Genomic DNA, 15,666 nt, shown 5'->3' with positions numbered 1-15,666 from the left:
AAGCACATCCATAATGGGCAAACATTTCTAGCCTTTCAAATTCCTTAAGGAGCTTCCACAGAAGAGCTCAAAGGAAACTGAATGTTCTCTTCAAAGCTAAAATGAAATCACTTAGAGGTCCATATTCAAAAGCCATCTAGGTGGATAACATAATAGTTACCCGTCTAAAGGGGTCATTTATCAAAGTGCTATATGGCGTTTTCGCATGCGAAAAATGCCTTTAACGCATGAGAAAATGCTATAATACATGTTGCGATACAAATTAGGAAAAGGGGAGGAGTTTGGGGTGGGATTTGTGGCCAAGTGGGCTGCCTTTGTAATTTGTGAAGCCATATGGCATGGCTTTTAACTACACCTTTTTCATTTGCATTAAGCAATGTTTTTGCAAATACCATTTTTAGAATTTTAAGCTGCTGGAGAGCCAGCCTAGCTATCAGGGTGAGAGAGAGAGAGAGACAGACACTGACTGACTAGCTATAAGGCCCTCATACTAGGTAGGTATTTATACCTCTATATGAGGCCCACCTAGCTACTTGAGGTGAGGTTTAAGTATTAGTGTAGGGGTTAGGGGCCACTTTGACATTCAGAATGCGACATACGAATACAACAGTGCACTCTTGTGAAGATTTGATGACCTTCGAGTGAGGAAACTCACCCAAAGATGAGATTTGTACAATGTTCTATCAATCTAACTTGATGGACACTCTACCTGGGTAACATCAAGCTAGGTTAGCCAGATAACTTTACACCCACTCTAAAGCAGGTCTGAAGTTATTCGGCCTAGTGTGGCCGGATAATTTGCTACTTATTCGGATATCTTTAAAAGATATCCCAGTAAATAGCGCTGTATCAGGAAAAAAAAAAATGAAAAAAAAAATCAAAGAGCCCACATGTCCTATCCGCTTGTAAATTGCAACATCTAGCCCAGTGCTCCTCAAATACTAATTACTGGGCTGACTGTCCACCCCCCTCCCCCTGCACCCTTTTCCCATCTTCACTTTAAAATTTTCTAATATGCTCCCCTAGGACTTTGGAACCCCTGCCCCAATCGCAAGGTATGCATTAGTCCCATCCCCCTCCCTCCCCTCCCCCCTCCCCCCGAACTCCCAGTTCCAAGTGGAAGTGCTGGAAGCGTAAACTGATTGTAGTTGATGCTTCCGGCGCTGCCTATCAGATGCAGTGCTAGAGCTGCCGGGAGTGGGTGAGTGAGACCCTTGCTCCCGGCTGGAATCATTTTTTGTCACCGGGGGGGGGGGGGGGGGAATGGAATTGGGGTTCGGGAGGGCCTAACACATTGTTTGCGACTGGGGGAAGGGAGTTCCAAAGTCTGGGGGGGGGGGGGGCGCAATATAAAATTTTAAAGTGAAGATGGGAAAAGGGTGCAGGGGGTGGAGGGTGGGGGAAGACAATCGGCCTGGTAAATACTATTTGAAGAGCGCTAGCCTAGCTATTGCAATTTACAAGCGGATGGGAGCTGCAGGCCCTTTAATTGTTTTCACTGATACAGCACTATTTACCTGGATGTCTTTTAAAGATATCTGGATAAGTAGCAAGTTATCCGGGCACACAAGGCTAGATAACTTTAAAATCTAACCGGCTATATTCAAACATAGCCTGTTAGGTTTTAAAGCTAGCCAGATACATGTAGCTGGATAACTTTAAACAAGTTATCCCACTGAATATACAGGACAAGTTATCCAGCTAACATTAGCCGGATTACTTCTTCACTAAATGGTCTACTGAATATTGGCCTCATTGGGCCCAATATTCAAAGTGCATTCAGCGCTATTTAGCCAGATATGCACCTATGCTCTGCTGCTGTCACTTAGCTGCATAAATCCCTTATACAGCTAAAAGTTGCATGCACAGAAAGTAGGTGTGTACTGGGCAGATTGGGGCTGGAGCAACTTAGTGGTATAACTTATATACCTAATTGCCGATAATCAGAATTAGCTTCATAAGTATACGTGTAAGTTTAGATGCACCATAGAGCATATCTAAACGTAGCGGGTAGACGTATTTGGCTAAGTGCATATATATATATATATATATATATATATATATGTGTGTGTATAAGCAGCTTCACCGTCCCACTGAATGTGCATTGTAACTTAAACTTAGCCAGATAAGCTCTAACTGGCTTAAGTTACTTACACAGTGAGTTATGAATATTGACCCCATTATGTTTAAAATAAACCATGTGAGTCTACACACCATAACAATTGTTTAAAGGAAAATCTGTAGCCACCATGCCATGTGTAATATCTTGTAACTGCTTATGGAGAGAAGTAATATGTACCCCTTTTCAGCAATACAATATTTCATCATAAAGTTATTGCATTTATGCCTCCAACAGTGTAATATCCTTGCTCCTCTGGCAGTAGCTGTATCTCAAATTTATAGTATTACAAGCTCACTGGTGCCTGCATCATGCATATGTAATGGCATTTGATAGACTTTTCAAATCAGGGCAGCCCTCAGCATTACAGAGAAATTGCAGAAGTGCAACTTAAAAGAATTTTGAAAATAGCAATTTAAAAGAAAAGAAATGTTTTAGAAAGGATAAGCATTATGACATACACTGTGTACTTCTGAACCATTGGACAGGGCATGGTGGGGTGCAGCTTTTAAATATGTTGATAGCTACGAGTATTGTAAATTCATTATTTTATTACATGGTATTCTTCAGCAACAAAACAAATAAAATATGGTCCTTAACAACATACACATGTTGTCTGAACAGTTTAGACAAAATTGGTATGACATTTACCTGCACTATGCTCCGGCAATGTAATTTTAAACAGAATGCTAAGGCTTATGTTGGCTGACTTCCAGCTTGAAACCATTAAATGGTTATGATCAACAGTTCTAAATTCAGGAAAGCTCCACTTGGGATAATTATTTAAAGCCAAGGTCACAGAAACTGTTTAAACCTTTGAAATTCATAATTAAAGGATTAATATTAACTCATGAAGAAATTGTTTTTCTTTGCTTAAGGAAATAGAACTTGATTCTTTCTTCTCTGATATGTGTTTCTACATTTACTGTAAACCAAAAGAGAGCAAAAAAAGAGAAAGTCTTGTTTTATGTCATAGAAGCAAAATTACATATGCAGGAAAACAGTTCAAAGATTTTTTTTTTTTTTTAAACAGAGTTGAAACCTTGCCATGAATGTCATTTCTAAAGTCTGAGTTTAAGCTTTTTTTCTATTCCATAGCAAAATGACTTTGGAGTGTTTTAGTTTTATTTTGAAAGCTAAAGGAGGAGTCAAATGCTATAGCTGTTACTAATGTAATTTTAGATGTCAGAGTGGTCTCTCTAGTGTTAAATATTTGCCAAGATCTGCAAGCCAAAATACACACTCTCTAGTGCTCCATTGACATCACTGGAGCTGCACTTGGGTTTCCTGTAGCATTCATTTTCTACCCTTTTAATGGCAGCTCAGTAGTGCAGAGTCAGTTTGAATGACATCTGCTTACACTGTTTTAAACTTGCTTGAACATTGAGAAACATGTTCATCTTCACCCACTTACCTTGGCTAATTACATGACTCCATCCCAACAAATGGACTTCATTGGAACCATGCTAGACCCTATTCAGAAGAAAGTTTGCTCTCATGAGATAGTAGCCTATCACACTTTGACTTATAGAGAGGACAGTGCCAAGTTAAACAGGTATCAGCAAATATCTGTGCTGAGACTGTTAGCCCTCATGACAGTAGCAGTGCAAGCTGTTCAGACAATAAACGAGCCACATAAATGAATGGTGGTGAAGGATATACCTGTGGAAAGAACACTTTTTATATCAGAAAAGCATGCTTTTAACAGTATTCATTGAAGAAATGAATGCTCACTGCTTCATTTAGGATGTGCAATGTACCATTTTAATTGTTTTAGCTCATTCTTTTATCTTGTTCGGAATGACATATTGATTTATCATTTTCCACATAAGGCTGATGAGCCTAATTTGGTATTAAGCTGCTATTGTGCTTCAAATGTATTTTTTTTTATATAACTGCAGATATTTGAACTGCTGTGTAGACTGTTGTTTCAATAGAGTAGTGAGAATGTGTGTTTATTACATCACCCAAATCATCTTTTTTATGTAAAGGCAAAAAATGTGTGCTTCCTGGAGATCCTTATCATTCAGCCAGATGGAACCTAATAAACCAAAGAAACAAACCATTTTATTATAGAAAGTAAAACCTGCATGAAAAAAGCCCAAATATTCCTTAGGCCTCAATTGATCTATTACATTATTTTAATAGAAACCCATACAGTTCTGTTAAAAAGGGAGCAATTTAAACAATTAAAATCAGTCAAATTATGAAATTATCTTTTAAGGAACTAGCTAGACTGCTTTTTAAGGGGTTTTGAAACAGAAAATATTATAAACAAATAAAAGAAAGGTATTGATCTCGCTAGCCTACTTTCTGTATTAGCAGTCATAGAATAGAGAAGCATGTAAAGTGTCCAAAGCACATTGTTTTGCCTCCTTCCATGCTAATCTGAGTTACCAGTTTGCTTGTTAATATAAAAGGTGCCTTCTGCTACTATGGTGGTCCCTTGCTGGCCAAAGAGCAGCACTAATAGTGCGCTTTGAGGAGGTGCTGGTGAGAGTTCCCCACAACTGCCTGGGCATGCTTTCTGGGTGTGGTTGGAGGGGGTCAAAGATGGAGAACGAGAAGAGAAAGAGTAATGTAGTCATCTTTTAAATAAGGATTTCCAAATCCTTGAGTCGGACCCAGGAAACAAAGCGGAAGCCGATCCAGTTGGCTGTGTAACAGTGACAACAATAGGAATCGGATGATAAAAAAAGCCCTTTATTAGAAATGCCCGACTTTGGCCGAGTTTCGCTCTCTTACATGGAGCTGCCTCAGGGGCAGTTGATTGTAACAGGACTTAGGTTTATTCACAAAGGTGATATCGCAGTGATATACAGTGTCAGTGATATTCTTGTTGTGTCTGGAAACCTTTTCTCTATTCACACTGCATTATCTCATAGTATTAACAGTGAAAGTGGTTTTGTTCAAATATATAGATGCAAAGCGTGCGAAAGGTATACAAGCTGTATATATATATATATATATATATATAAAAAAAATATATATATATTAGCCTAATATTAGCTTGCATACCTTTCGCACGCTTTTCATCTATATATTTGAACAAAACCACTTTCACTGTTAATACTATGAGATAATGCAGTGTGAATAGAGAAAAGGTTTCCAGACACAACAAGAATATCACTGACACTGTATATCACTGCGATATCACCTTTGTGAATAAACCTAAGTCCTGTTACAATCAATTGCCCCTGAGGCAGCTCCATGTAAGAGAGCGAAACTCGGCCAGAGTCGGGCATTTTTAATAAAGGGCTTTTTTATCATCCAAATCCTTGAGTCTTCATAGACTTATTGTGTAGTTCCCTCTAATGTTCTTTTAACTCTGCTTTTTTATCACTTTAACTCTACTATGAGAAATGAATTTCAAAATTGCACTCAGTGTTTTTATGTGAGCCCTTAAAAGGGTAAGTGTATGTGTGTATATATATATATATTTATTATCTATTTTGTAAAATGTCTCTCTTATCTGTGTGTCATTTTGCTCCAGACAAGTTATATAAGCTGTCAGTAAAATCAAGATAACATCCATTCATAAAAATAAACAGAAACAAAAGACATCAAACATCAGTATACATATTGGTAGAATTACTTGTCTTTTTCTGGTCAGTTCCCTTTTTTGTGTATCCCCATATTCTGTTTGCTTTTAAATAAAAGATTTTGTTTTGCTATGATGAACAGGGCTTTCAGTTTTTCAAAAAAAAAAGAGGAAAATGTGTATTAGAGCTTCTTGCAACATGCTCTAGTCACTGTTAGAATCATAAGTTCTATGAACTGGAAAACTTGTAGAGCAAGTTTCTCATTAGAAATTGAAAGTTCAGGATGCTTTATTGAATGTTATGATTCTTCTCTGCCATATTTCTGGTAGTGAATTTCATGACAAGCTATAATTTCATACAAGCTCCACATTTCGAAGAAAGCTAAGTGATCAATAAATATCTCCAGGAAGGTTCTGGAGTCATTAGAAGTCATAATTAGTTCTTGTAAACCTAGTAAATAGAATATGAGAATGCTTCTCTTCAAAATGCAAGAAAAAACATATTTGCCTTCACTGACTCCTCACAATGAAAACCCCTCCTTGGCATCGAAAATGCATTTAAAACAGAGTCACTCTATATTATAACCAGTCCCATTACATATGCCTTGAGTGGTCTCAGTTTTATAGCATATTTTGAACTGAGATATCTTTAATAGACACCCACATTTCTGTTGTGAAATATTGCATATAGTGTTAAAGAGCACAGATAGGTAGTTTGGGGATGAATATTCAAAGTGTATTCAGTGCTACTTAGCTAGATAAGTAGGACTTATGTGATTAAGTAGCAGCTGCTGAATGTGCGCTTATGTTCAGCGGCCACCACTTAGCCATATAAGTCCCTTATACGCTAAAAGGTTAGCCACATAAGTTGTGGGTGGATTGGGGTGGAGTGACTTAGCCGCATAACTTATGCGGCTAAATAACGATATTCGGTCTTAGCCGCATAAGTTAACCAGCTACATTAGATCTACCATAGAGCAAATCTAACATAGCCGATTATAACTTATATAGCTAAGCGTGAATATATATATGTATATTCAGTTACATAGCCGTGCCGCTGAATATACCGTGTACCTTAGCCGGGTAAGTTATATCTGGACAAGTTACTTAGTCAGCTTTCAATACTGGCCCTTATATTTCTTTGACCTATTTATGAAACCCAGTAACATTTCTGCTTCTTTGTTTGAAGGGTAGGGTTCTGGTAGACATCTGAAAAAGAGACCTCTGTGGTCTCAAAAGCAAATGTACTATGTCTTTCTTTTTGATAATTTAAAACGTATCACAATCTTCTATAACTCCTGCTTCCTTTTTCTGTATTTTCATCTTATGACTTGATAACAGATTCGTGGTAACTTATGACAGTTTTTCATTCTATTTTATGCATGATAAGATTCCATACTAGAGATGTGGTAATAAAATAAAACAAACGCATTAAAGATGCTTACTGCTGTAGTTTTGGCTTCAGTAATAACAAGGTTCAACAGTGCAGCAACAGATGTTACAGATTGCACAGTATCAACAGCAGTTATGGCATAAACACTAATCAGCCAGGTGTAGCGTATTGTACAAAGTGTGTACACATTCCTAAGTTTGCCAGAAATTACTTAAAAGGAGAGAGAGAGAAGGACAAGCTGCATTTTTAAATGTATGCAGATGTGAATTTTGGCTAACACTTCTGTTTGTAACATTCATCTGTGGTATTTCCTTGGCCAAGGAAACTTACATTCAAATGTGTGACCTAATAGATTAGTAGACATGCTAACAATATTCTAAGGAAGGAACTTCGGAACACAAAAAATGTCTTCACAAACATTCCTGTGCAAAGCTTAGCTTTCTATGATTCTGCAGATACAAAATGTGCTGGCTAACACCAAATCATACCTTTTTAACACTTCCATGTTAAACACAACTATTTTAACAATCGAGTGAAAAGAAATGACTGAATTTCTCATAATTTTTTTCTGTAGAAGCCAATTCAGCGTTTTTAGAGACTCCCTCAGGCAGGTTTAACATAGAACCATGGATGTAAGCGCATTGATCTAGTAGCTTGATCATAATCATCTTAACAAAGTGCAAAAACCCTTTTGTATTCTATGAAACAAATAGAATCTTTAAGCAGTGAATGAATGTGGACAGATCTAAATAATCTGTTCTTCTTGAAGATTTATATTTAACAGCATATTAGTAAACCTTCCCACTAAATAAGGGCTAGTGATGCATTTGAAAGTGCTCCTCTCCCCCCAGTAAGATCCAGTGATTAGACTACTCATAAATAATTATCTAATAAGAATAAGAATTTGATTTTCAATATCTAGTAAAAGATATGTTTCCATGTTAAATGGATTTTCACCATTTATATGGCAATATGTGGACATAGTTTAGACTGCAGAGCAGACATATCGCAGAATGTTGATATTTTGGCAGAAGAATTTTGTAGATTGCTATCCTCAAAATGTTACTGAAAATTAAGGCCAAATAAACAGCACACACTGACTACCAAATTCAAAACTTAGTCTATGAAAATTTCTTTTTGATCCACAACAAAAAAAGAACTTTAAATTGAGGATTAGGTGAGAAGACCAGTCATAATACCCATGCTCAATATACTTTTATCTGCCTCGGATTATATATAATCATAATGGTCACATCCACACCACCACCAGGTATTGAAAGTGGCAATTTTAAAAACAACCAATCCAGGTCTAAAGTCTGTGCATATTTTGCACTCACTGACGTTGTGCATGTTTTCAAAGGGAAAGACATGTCCTTTCCTTTTAAAAATTGCTGAAAAGTACAACTGGTCTGTGGTCTTTCCACCTGCTTTGTGTGTGTGCTAAAGTTTGACTGAGAAATAGCATGCTTATATTTGAAAATGCAATGTATGTGTGCTGTTTCCTAATGCTGCCCAGAACGTGTCCCCTCGGAATTCTTCCCTTTAACCTGGCCAAACGTATGTGCACTGTGGAATCCCACGGGCAGTTTTAGCTCAGTTAAGGGTGAACAACTTTCAGACTGAACCCTTTACCCGGGCTTCTGAAAATGACCCCATAAATAACTTCTTCTGAACCAATATTGCTTAACTGCTACTTGTGTTTACAAATGCAAGTTTGTAAAGTTATTTATTTCCCAGGCTTTTCATTCTTTCCTTCTGGCAAACTCAGCTACACAAGCCCCCATTGCTCCAAAAGGAAGCAGCAACATAGGTTTCATGTCAGCAGTTTAGTAAAGAATTTGTAATCCTCAGTAGGCCATATTTTCAGGTGAAGTAATAAAAATATTATTTGATCCAGCTCAGCTTTGCTTACAGGGATCCTTATTAGATAAACAGATCAGACGTTTTTGTATTTTTTGATCCAACCTCTCAAGGAGCTAAGGTAATTTGTTCCCAGGGTTTGTTACGGTTCATGTGAAAACACCTGTTCTTCTAGCCAGAAACCCTTTTAAAGCTGTCAAAGAAATGAAGCCAAGTGAAAATGTTTCGAGGCAAGGAGAGTGGAGAAAAAAGAAACATCCTGTAACTTTTAGGCTTCCAGCCCTTGGTTCTTGAGCTGCCCATAGCCCTTAACCCCATTCACTACTGCGATAGCTGGAGGCTGCAACTGAGGTGCTAGGTGTTTAGTTGCTACCTGCACACTATAGTTCAGAATTCATAGTGTCGGTCACATGCCCAAGAGACAAGGAGCATGATTCCCTCTAGACTGCTGTGCAGCTAGCTATCTGAGCTTTTGTTTTAGAACTGCCTGGGTAATTAAACAATTTACAGAGATCTTCAGGCCGATTCAGTAGAACATGCGGGAGAGCCGGCACGCCCAGGCATTTCTTGATTCTCTATTTAAATTAGGTATCGCGCTAATAAGGAGGCGCTAGGGACAATAGTGCGTCCCTAGGCCCTCCTTATTAGCGGAAGTGGCAGTTGTCAGCGGGTCCGACAATCGATGCTTAATTTTACCAGCGTCGGTTCTCGAACCCGCTAACAGCCACGGGTTAGGAACCTGCCAACTGACAGACAGATTTTTTATTTTTTTTTATTTTTGGTGCCTCCGACTTAATTTCACTATGATATTAAGTCGGAGGGTGTACAGAAAATCAGTTTTTTCTGCTTTTCTGTACACTTTCCCAGTGCTTTCTAAGGCTAATGCCTCCCCTTGAGGGTAATGATAGCACATCTAAAACGTGCGGCCAAACAGGGACTAAAAGGTGCGCTCGGCCAAGCACACCGTTCTGTATCGGCCTTGCTTGTTAGGGACTGTTGGGAGCATGGGCATGGGCATGGGCAACCAGCAAAGGAATTAGCATCAAAGTACCAGTTTATAGTTCATAGGAGCCATGCAAATGCCCTCCAGGCTGAAGGTAAAATCCAGGTAAATCAACTAACTGGAGCCCCTTGCCTTCTGCGCCCAATCCAGGAAGAGTAGCCTAAGGTAAAGGTTCCAAGAAGCAGTAGAACAGAAAACCATCTGGCATGCAGGTCCAAGCAGGGAAACGGCTAGAGAGTGGAAGGTGCAAGGTCTGAAGGATATCTGGAGTCCAGATCATAGCATGGAAACATCTAGGCAGTGGAACCAGGAAATGCAGGGACTTTCCTCCTGAACCTGCGTTTCTGTATCCAGCCTCCCAGGATTCTCTGGATACAGAAACGCAGGTTCAGGAGGAAAGTCCCAGAATGCTGTTGTATTGGTGAGGAACCTGGGATTTTACCAGGTTTAAAGCCCTTGATCAATCAAGAGTGGTGTCTCTATTGGCCAAGGAAAGGCTCCTCTGAGAGTCTGCAATCTGCCATTGAAGAAGGTAAAGTAGTGATTCCTTTTCCATAGTTTACTGTTGTCCTCTGACTCTCCTGAAGTGTTTGGGCCAGATGTCCCCAGGATTGCCAGTTCAAAACCTGCTGGTTTTTGACACTGCTTAATTTTCAAAGAACAGCCTTTCATTCTGGGGTTGTTGAGCTCCATTTCACAGTGTTTTACAATTTAAAATATGTAGAAGTAAGGGTCAACATCTGTGATTAACTATCAGGAGTTAGTTTTTTTTACAAACCATTTTAATATTGTCAGAAATCCTCTCCACAGTACCTCACCATGCTGTGATGTCTTTACCTCATCCAGTTCACTACATCCATCTGGAGACCTTGTGAAACCAGCAACTAAATAAGCATTAAACTGGAAAGGTTAAACTGGTTTCATTGAGGCTTTCAAAAAGGTTACTACTGAGTCAATTTAAAAAAGGGTTCTGTTAAGAATCATTTTAACTAAATTACCCTCGAACATGGCTCTTCAGAAACACTTTAATGGTCTGTAGTGTGAACATTGGCCAGTTTAAAACAGCAGTGTTAGGTAATCAGTTTATTTTGGATAATTCTTTTGACAATTAAAATCCTATTTCATTTCTGAGGCAATTGTCTTTAGATGTTTTGAAAGTTTCTTGCTGCTACTGCTATGGATGTACATAGAGCTGGGCACCACTGTATTCATCCTCGTCAGACCCTCCTGCAGGTGTCGCACGAATACAGTAGGAACAACTGGATTCTGAGATGCAGATTTTAATAAACCGAGGGTATAAACAAACTTGTTCACTGTTTATTTAAAAAAGGAGGTGAAAGTGTGTAATAAAATGCAATTGGACAAGAATGAAAGTTTAATTTTAAAATGTATAAAATACTTTTATAAGTAGAAACCTGAACAAAGCAGTGTTCAACAAATGGAAAAAACAAACATCAAGCATAAAATTACAGTAAAATCACTATAAAAAAGAAAATACAGTGGATTACATATATAATAAAATTAATCTAAATAGGTACTTAAGAAACATAATACAAAACCATGGAACTCCCATTAAAACCAGTAATGATGTTTCAATCTCCTCTCATAATCAATGTTAAAGACTCAAAATTTGCACAAAATGTTTGGGAGAGTAGAATCATAACTGTACAAACAATAAAAGTTAATCTATGAACAATGCCAGAAGGAGAATACAGTGCTTGCATATAGCGATCAGGGACAGTAACTTTCAAAGCAGCGTTTAGGCGCAAATTGGCACATGTGCATTGGTACACATCCAAGTATGCGGCAATTTTATAACTTCTGCGCACACATGCACTCATGTTATAAAATAGCCCGAGCGCATGCCTATATGCGCCTAATTTTAAGTGGGCATGCACCTATTTACTCAAATCCTGATTCTACCACGTGAGTCAGGGTATTTAATAATGATATGACCAGCTTCACCACTTCATCCACATTTTGCCCAGTTAATAGCTCGGTTCTCCAAACCCCCCTGGTTTGATAGCCTGCACTCCCCCCAGTTACCTCAGACCCTTTAAACTCCTCCAAAACAGCAGGGTTTTGTTTTGTTTTGTTTTTTTTAAGCTTACACCTACTCCATAGCAGAAGTAAATTTACACGGCAGTGGACCTGGACATGCACCAGAGCAGGTAAGTATTTATGTGCAGTCTCTTGACCACTTCCCAAAATGCCTATGCCCCACCCAGACCACTCCTCTTTTGCAATGAGTGAGATGTGCATGCAGTGGGCAATATTTGCACATCTGGGTGGCTTTAAAATTTGGTGGGAGCACGTGAGCTTGACTTGTGCGTGCATCTCATGATTTTGGCACACGCTGGAATTTTAAAACTCACCTTTAAATATTTACTGACAGCCAGGAGAAAGGTTTCACCTTTTTGACTTTTTTCAAATTTTGCAACTGAAAGTGCCTTTTGTGAGGTTAATTTTAATAAATTCCTTATTTTTTTTCTTATTCTGCATTTCGATTTGGTAAAGGAAATGTTACTTTTCAATTGTTGAGGAATCCAGAGCTTAGTTTTTGGAGTAAGAACATTCCTAGCTAGTATTCAAAATTTCTTTGTCTACTAGAGAAATGATTACAAGTACATAAGAGAGCTCAGAAAACTGGTCATGTGACTTGTAACAATATCATTAAGTCAGTTTTTAGAAGTCTGACTGTTCGAATTAGTCACAAATCATACTTATCATCATCATCTTTATTTATTTCACGCTTTTCCAGCTCAAGAGTTCCAAGTATGTTTCAACAGTATATAAAAAGCATAAATAAATATTATTACAGGAGATGCTGGTCACATGGCCTATTGCTAAAAGTGTTTTTTGAATGCTGTGATTGTCAAAATTGTTTAAATTGGAAGCCAATATAACGTATTCTAGAAAAAGCCCTTCCGACTTTCTGTGCTAGTTTTCAGACATGTGTAATCCAGGTATCCCAAGGTACTGATGCATTGATAGTCATAAATTTCATGTCCCTGGTTCATTGTTCCCAGACAGTGCTTACACTGTTATTGATAACAATCTTGCCAGTAAGAAATCAATTGGGTGCAATATTTGTGATGGCCATTTTTTCACTGCTGCAAACATGACTGATTAACTAATATAGTAACATATTAGCAATAGCACATGATAGCAGATAAAGACCCATCCATTTTGTCCAGCAGTTGTTTAGGGTAGTAACTGCTGCTCCGTTGAAGTTCCCCCCCCCCCCCCCCCCCCCCCCCAATGCCTTCTATTAAGGGTAGTAACTGCTGCTCCAAGCAGATCCCCCCATGGAGAAATGTTAAAACAGAGGTTACCTCTTTTCTTCATTTATGTCCTCTAGCCCATAGGGATCCTTTATTCCATGCTCTTTTGAATTCCATTACTGACCTTATCTTCACCATCTCTTCTGGGATGGCATTCCATGCATCTACCACCCTTTTCGTAAAGAAATATTTCCTGACATTATTCCTGCGTCTACTCCTTTGGGGTTTAAGGTCATGACCTCTAGTTTTACAGCTTCCTTTCCATTGGAAGCTGTGCATCATTTATATCTTAACATATTTAAAATGCTGTATCATATATCCACTATTTCTCATCTCGTCCAGAGTATACATATTTAGTTCCTCTAATCCCTTCTCATAAGCCTTTTGATGTAACCCCACCCCATTTTAGTTGTCTTTCTCTGGACTGCATCCATCCTGTATCTATCTTTTTGGAGATACAGACTCCAGAACTGAAAACAGTACTTCAGGTGTGGCCTCACCAAAGACCTATATGGGTACATTAGCAAATCTTTTTTTTTTACTTGCTGGTTATGCCTCTGTGCAGCTCAGCATCCCTCCGATCTTAGCCACTGCCTTGTCATGTTGTTTTTTCTACCTTCAGATCATCAGATACTGTCACCTCAAGGCCTCTCTCCTGGTCCATGCACATCAGTCTTTCTCCTCCCCATCAAGGACAGCTCCTCTGGATTATTGCACTCCAAAATGCCTGACTCTGAGCTTTCTGGCATTTAATCTGAGCTGCCAAACCTTTGGCCATTCTTCAAGTTTTCTTAGATAGTTTTGCATTCTCTGTACTCCTTCAGGGGTGTCCACTTGTTGTAGATCTTAGTGTCAAAGACAAAAAGACAAATCTTACCTTCTAATCTCTCTGCAATATCACTCACAAGGATGTTGAACAGAACAGGACCCAGAATTAACCCTTGAGAGTAGGTTCCATTTACCATGAGCATAGCTGGGAAAGTGCCTACAGATTTATGAATCAATAATATAATAGAAACACCAGTTATAAACAGTAATCACTATTACTCTTCATGTGAATGCATGAAACGATAAGCTATATGTTGACTTTTGTTTTTCCTAATACAAGTGTTGGCTGCTGATAGTTTAAAAGGCTGGTTTTGATAGAGCAGAAAGTGGGTATCATAGCATGTGCTATAAACTAGAGCAAACTAGTTCTCTTCCTTGCATTTTTACCTTTGTTTCCTCATATTTGTTGTTATAGTGGCTAGCTCATGTCTTTTCTGTTACATTCTATGATATGTGAAGAAGAGGCTCTATATGGCCTGGAAAGCTTTATATGGCATGATCTTTGAATAATTCTTATGTCAGTCTAATAAAAGGTATCTAAGCCTGCCAGGAATCCTATTCCCTGACCATACTACATGCTCAACATTCCCCTCTGTAAATGTAGATATCACGTGCTGTATAAATTTGCCATGTTTTCCAAACTAAAATTAAAAAATTAATGAGATAAATCATGTGACCAAAAGAACATCCCTAAGTTGTGTAATTGGACAAATATTTGGAAATATATGTCACACATTGTTTTCTCTTGCTGCAAAAAGAAAAAAAATCAGGTTAGTTTAGTTCATATTGAACTCTGTCCTATGAATATTTTCTCCTGTGCATACTTTTTTGCATAACTCTGAAGTTTTGAGAAACTCCAGTCTGTCCCATATCAGGGCACGATTGCCAGCTGTCAGCATAGGCCTTGTAGGTTTACCTACGAGACTGCATCAACTATACTACAGTATGAAGGGCTCACACCCACGTCAGTCATCACAATTATTTCCTGGAACCAGATGACTTTATTCAATAAGCATTTTGTTTTCCCCACATACACAAAATGGGAGTACATCTTTGAACATCTGCTCCATAGTAATCTAGTAGATGATGGCAGATAAGGACAATTTGACCCATACAGTCTGCCCTGTTGTCGTCTTCTCTAGTTCCCTACCACTTTGGATAGATGAAAGTGTAAATTCCCATACTTAAACCAACAGATATTTATTTGCTCTACTTGTGGCTCCTTAAAATCAGCCAGCATTCTCCTAGACAAGGCCAATTAAGTCCCTACTGTCCCGGAAGACAAAGTTCCAGACATTTATTTTCTCTTCAGTTGAGATTTTGCGAGACTTGCTAGTGTGGAAATAGCAATAAATATAAAAATGTAAAAAAAAAAGTAACATACATTTATGCACAAAACTTAGCTGTAGCTCAGGAAGGTGTTAAGTGCTTTGGCCCCAAAGAGTAGATTTTGGGAAGACTTTTTTTTTTATTTGAGAGGTGGGTGCAGGAAGAAGTATGTGCATTTTCTGCTAAGAAATATCAAAATGGAAGACATATACCGTATATTTAATAGGAATATGCAGATTCAAAACAAAAGGCAGGATGGTGTGTTAAACAATCCAGTTGGTGCTGTTTTTTTTAATAAACTGGTGCAGA

The 15,666-nt window shown here is 38.3% G+C and overlaps 1 protein-coding gene and 1 long non-coding RNA gene across 7 annotated transcripts in view; one reads left to right on the top strand and one right to left on the bottom strand.

Annotated features, from left to right (window-relative positions):
- The window catches only part of CEP112 (centrosomal protein 112), a 1,022,051-nt gene that overhangs the window by 741,949 nt on the left and 264,436 nt on the right, over positions 1–15,666 (top strand). The window lies entirely within an intron of this gene.
- The window catches only part of LOC115090357, a 48,131-nt gene continuing 45,652 nt past the window's right edge, over positions 13,188–15,666 (bottom strand). Inside the window, exon 4 of the long non-coding RNA XR_003856388.1 lies at positions 13,188–14,045. This is a non-coding gene — a long non-coding RNA (uncharacterized LOC115090357). The remainder of the gene's footprint in view (positions 14,046–15,666) is intronic.

This window comes from Rhinatrema bivittatum, chromosome 4 (genome assembly GCF_901001135.1).
Source record: "Rhinatrema bivittatum chromosome 4, aRhiBiv1.1, whole genome shotgun sequence".
NCBI lineage: Eukaryota > Metazoa > Chordata > Amphibia > Gymnophiona > Rhinatrematidae > Rhinatrema > Rhinatrema bivittatum.
This window is presented reverse-complemented; position numbering and strand designations above follow the sequence as displayed.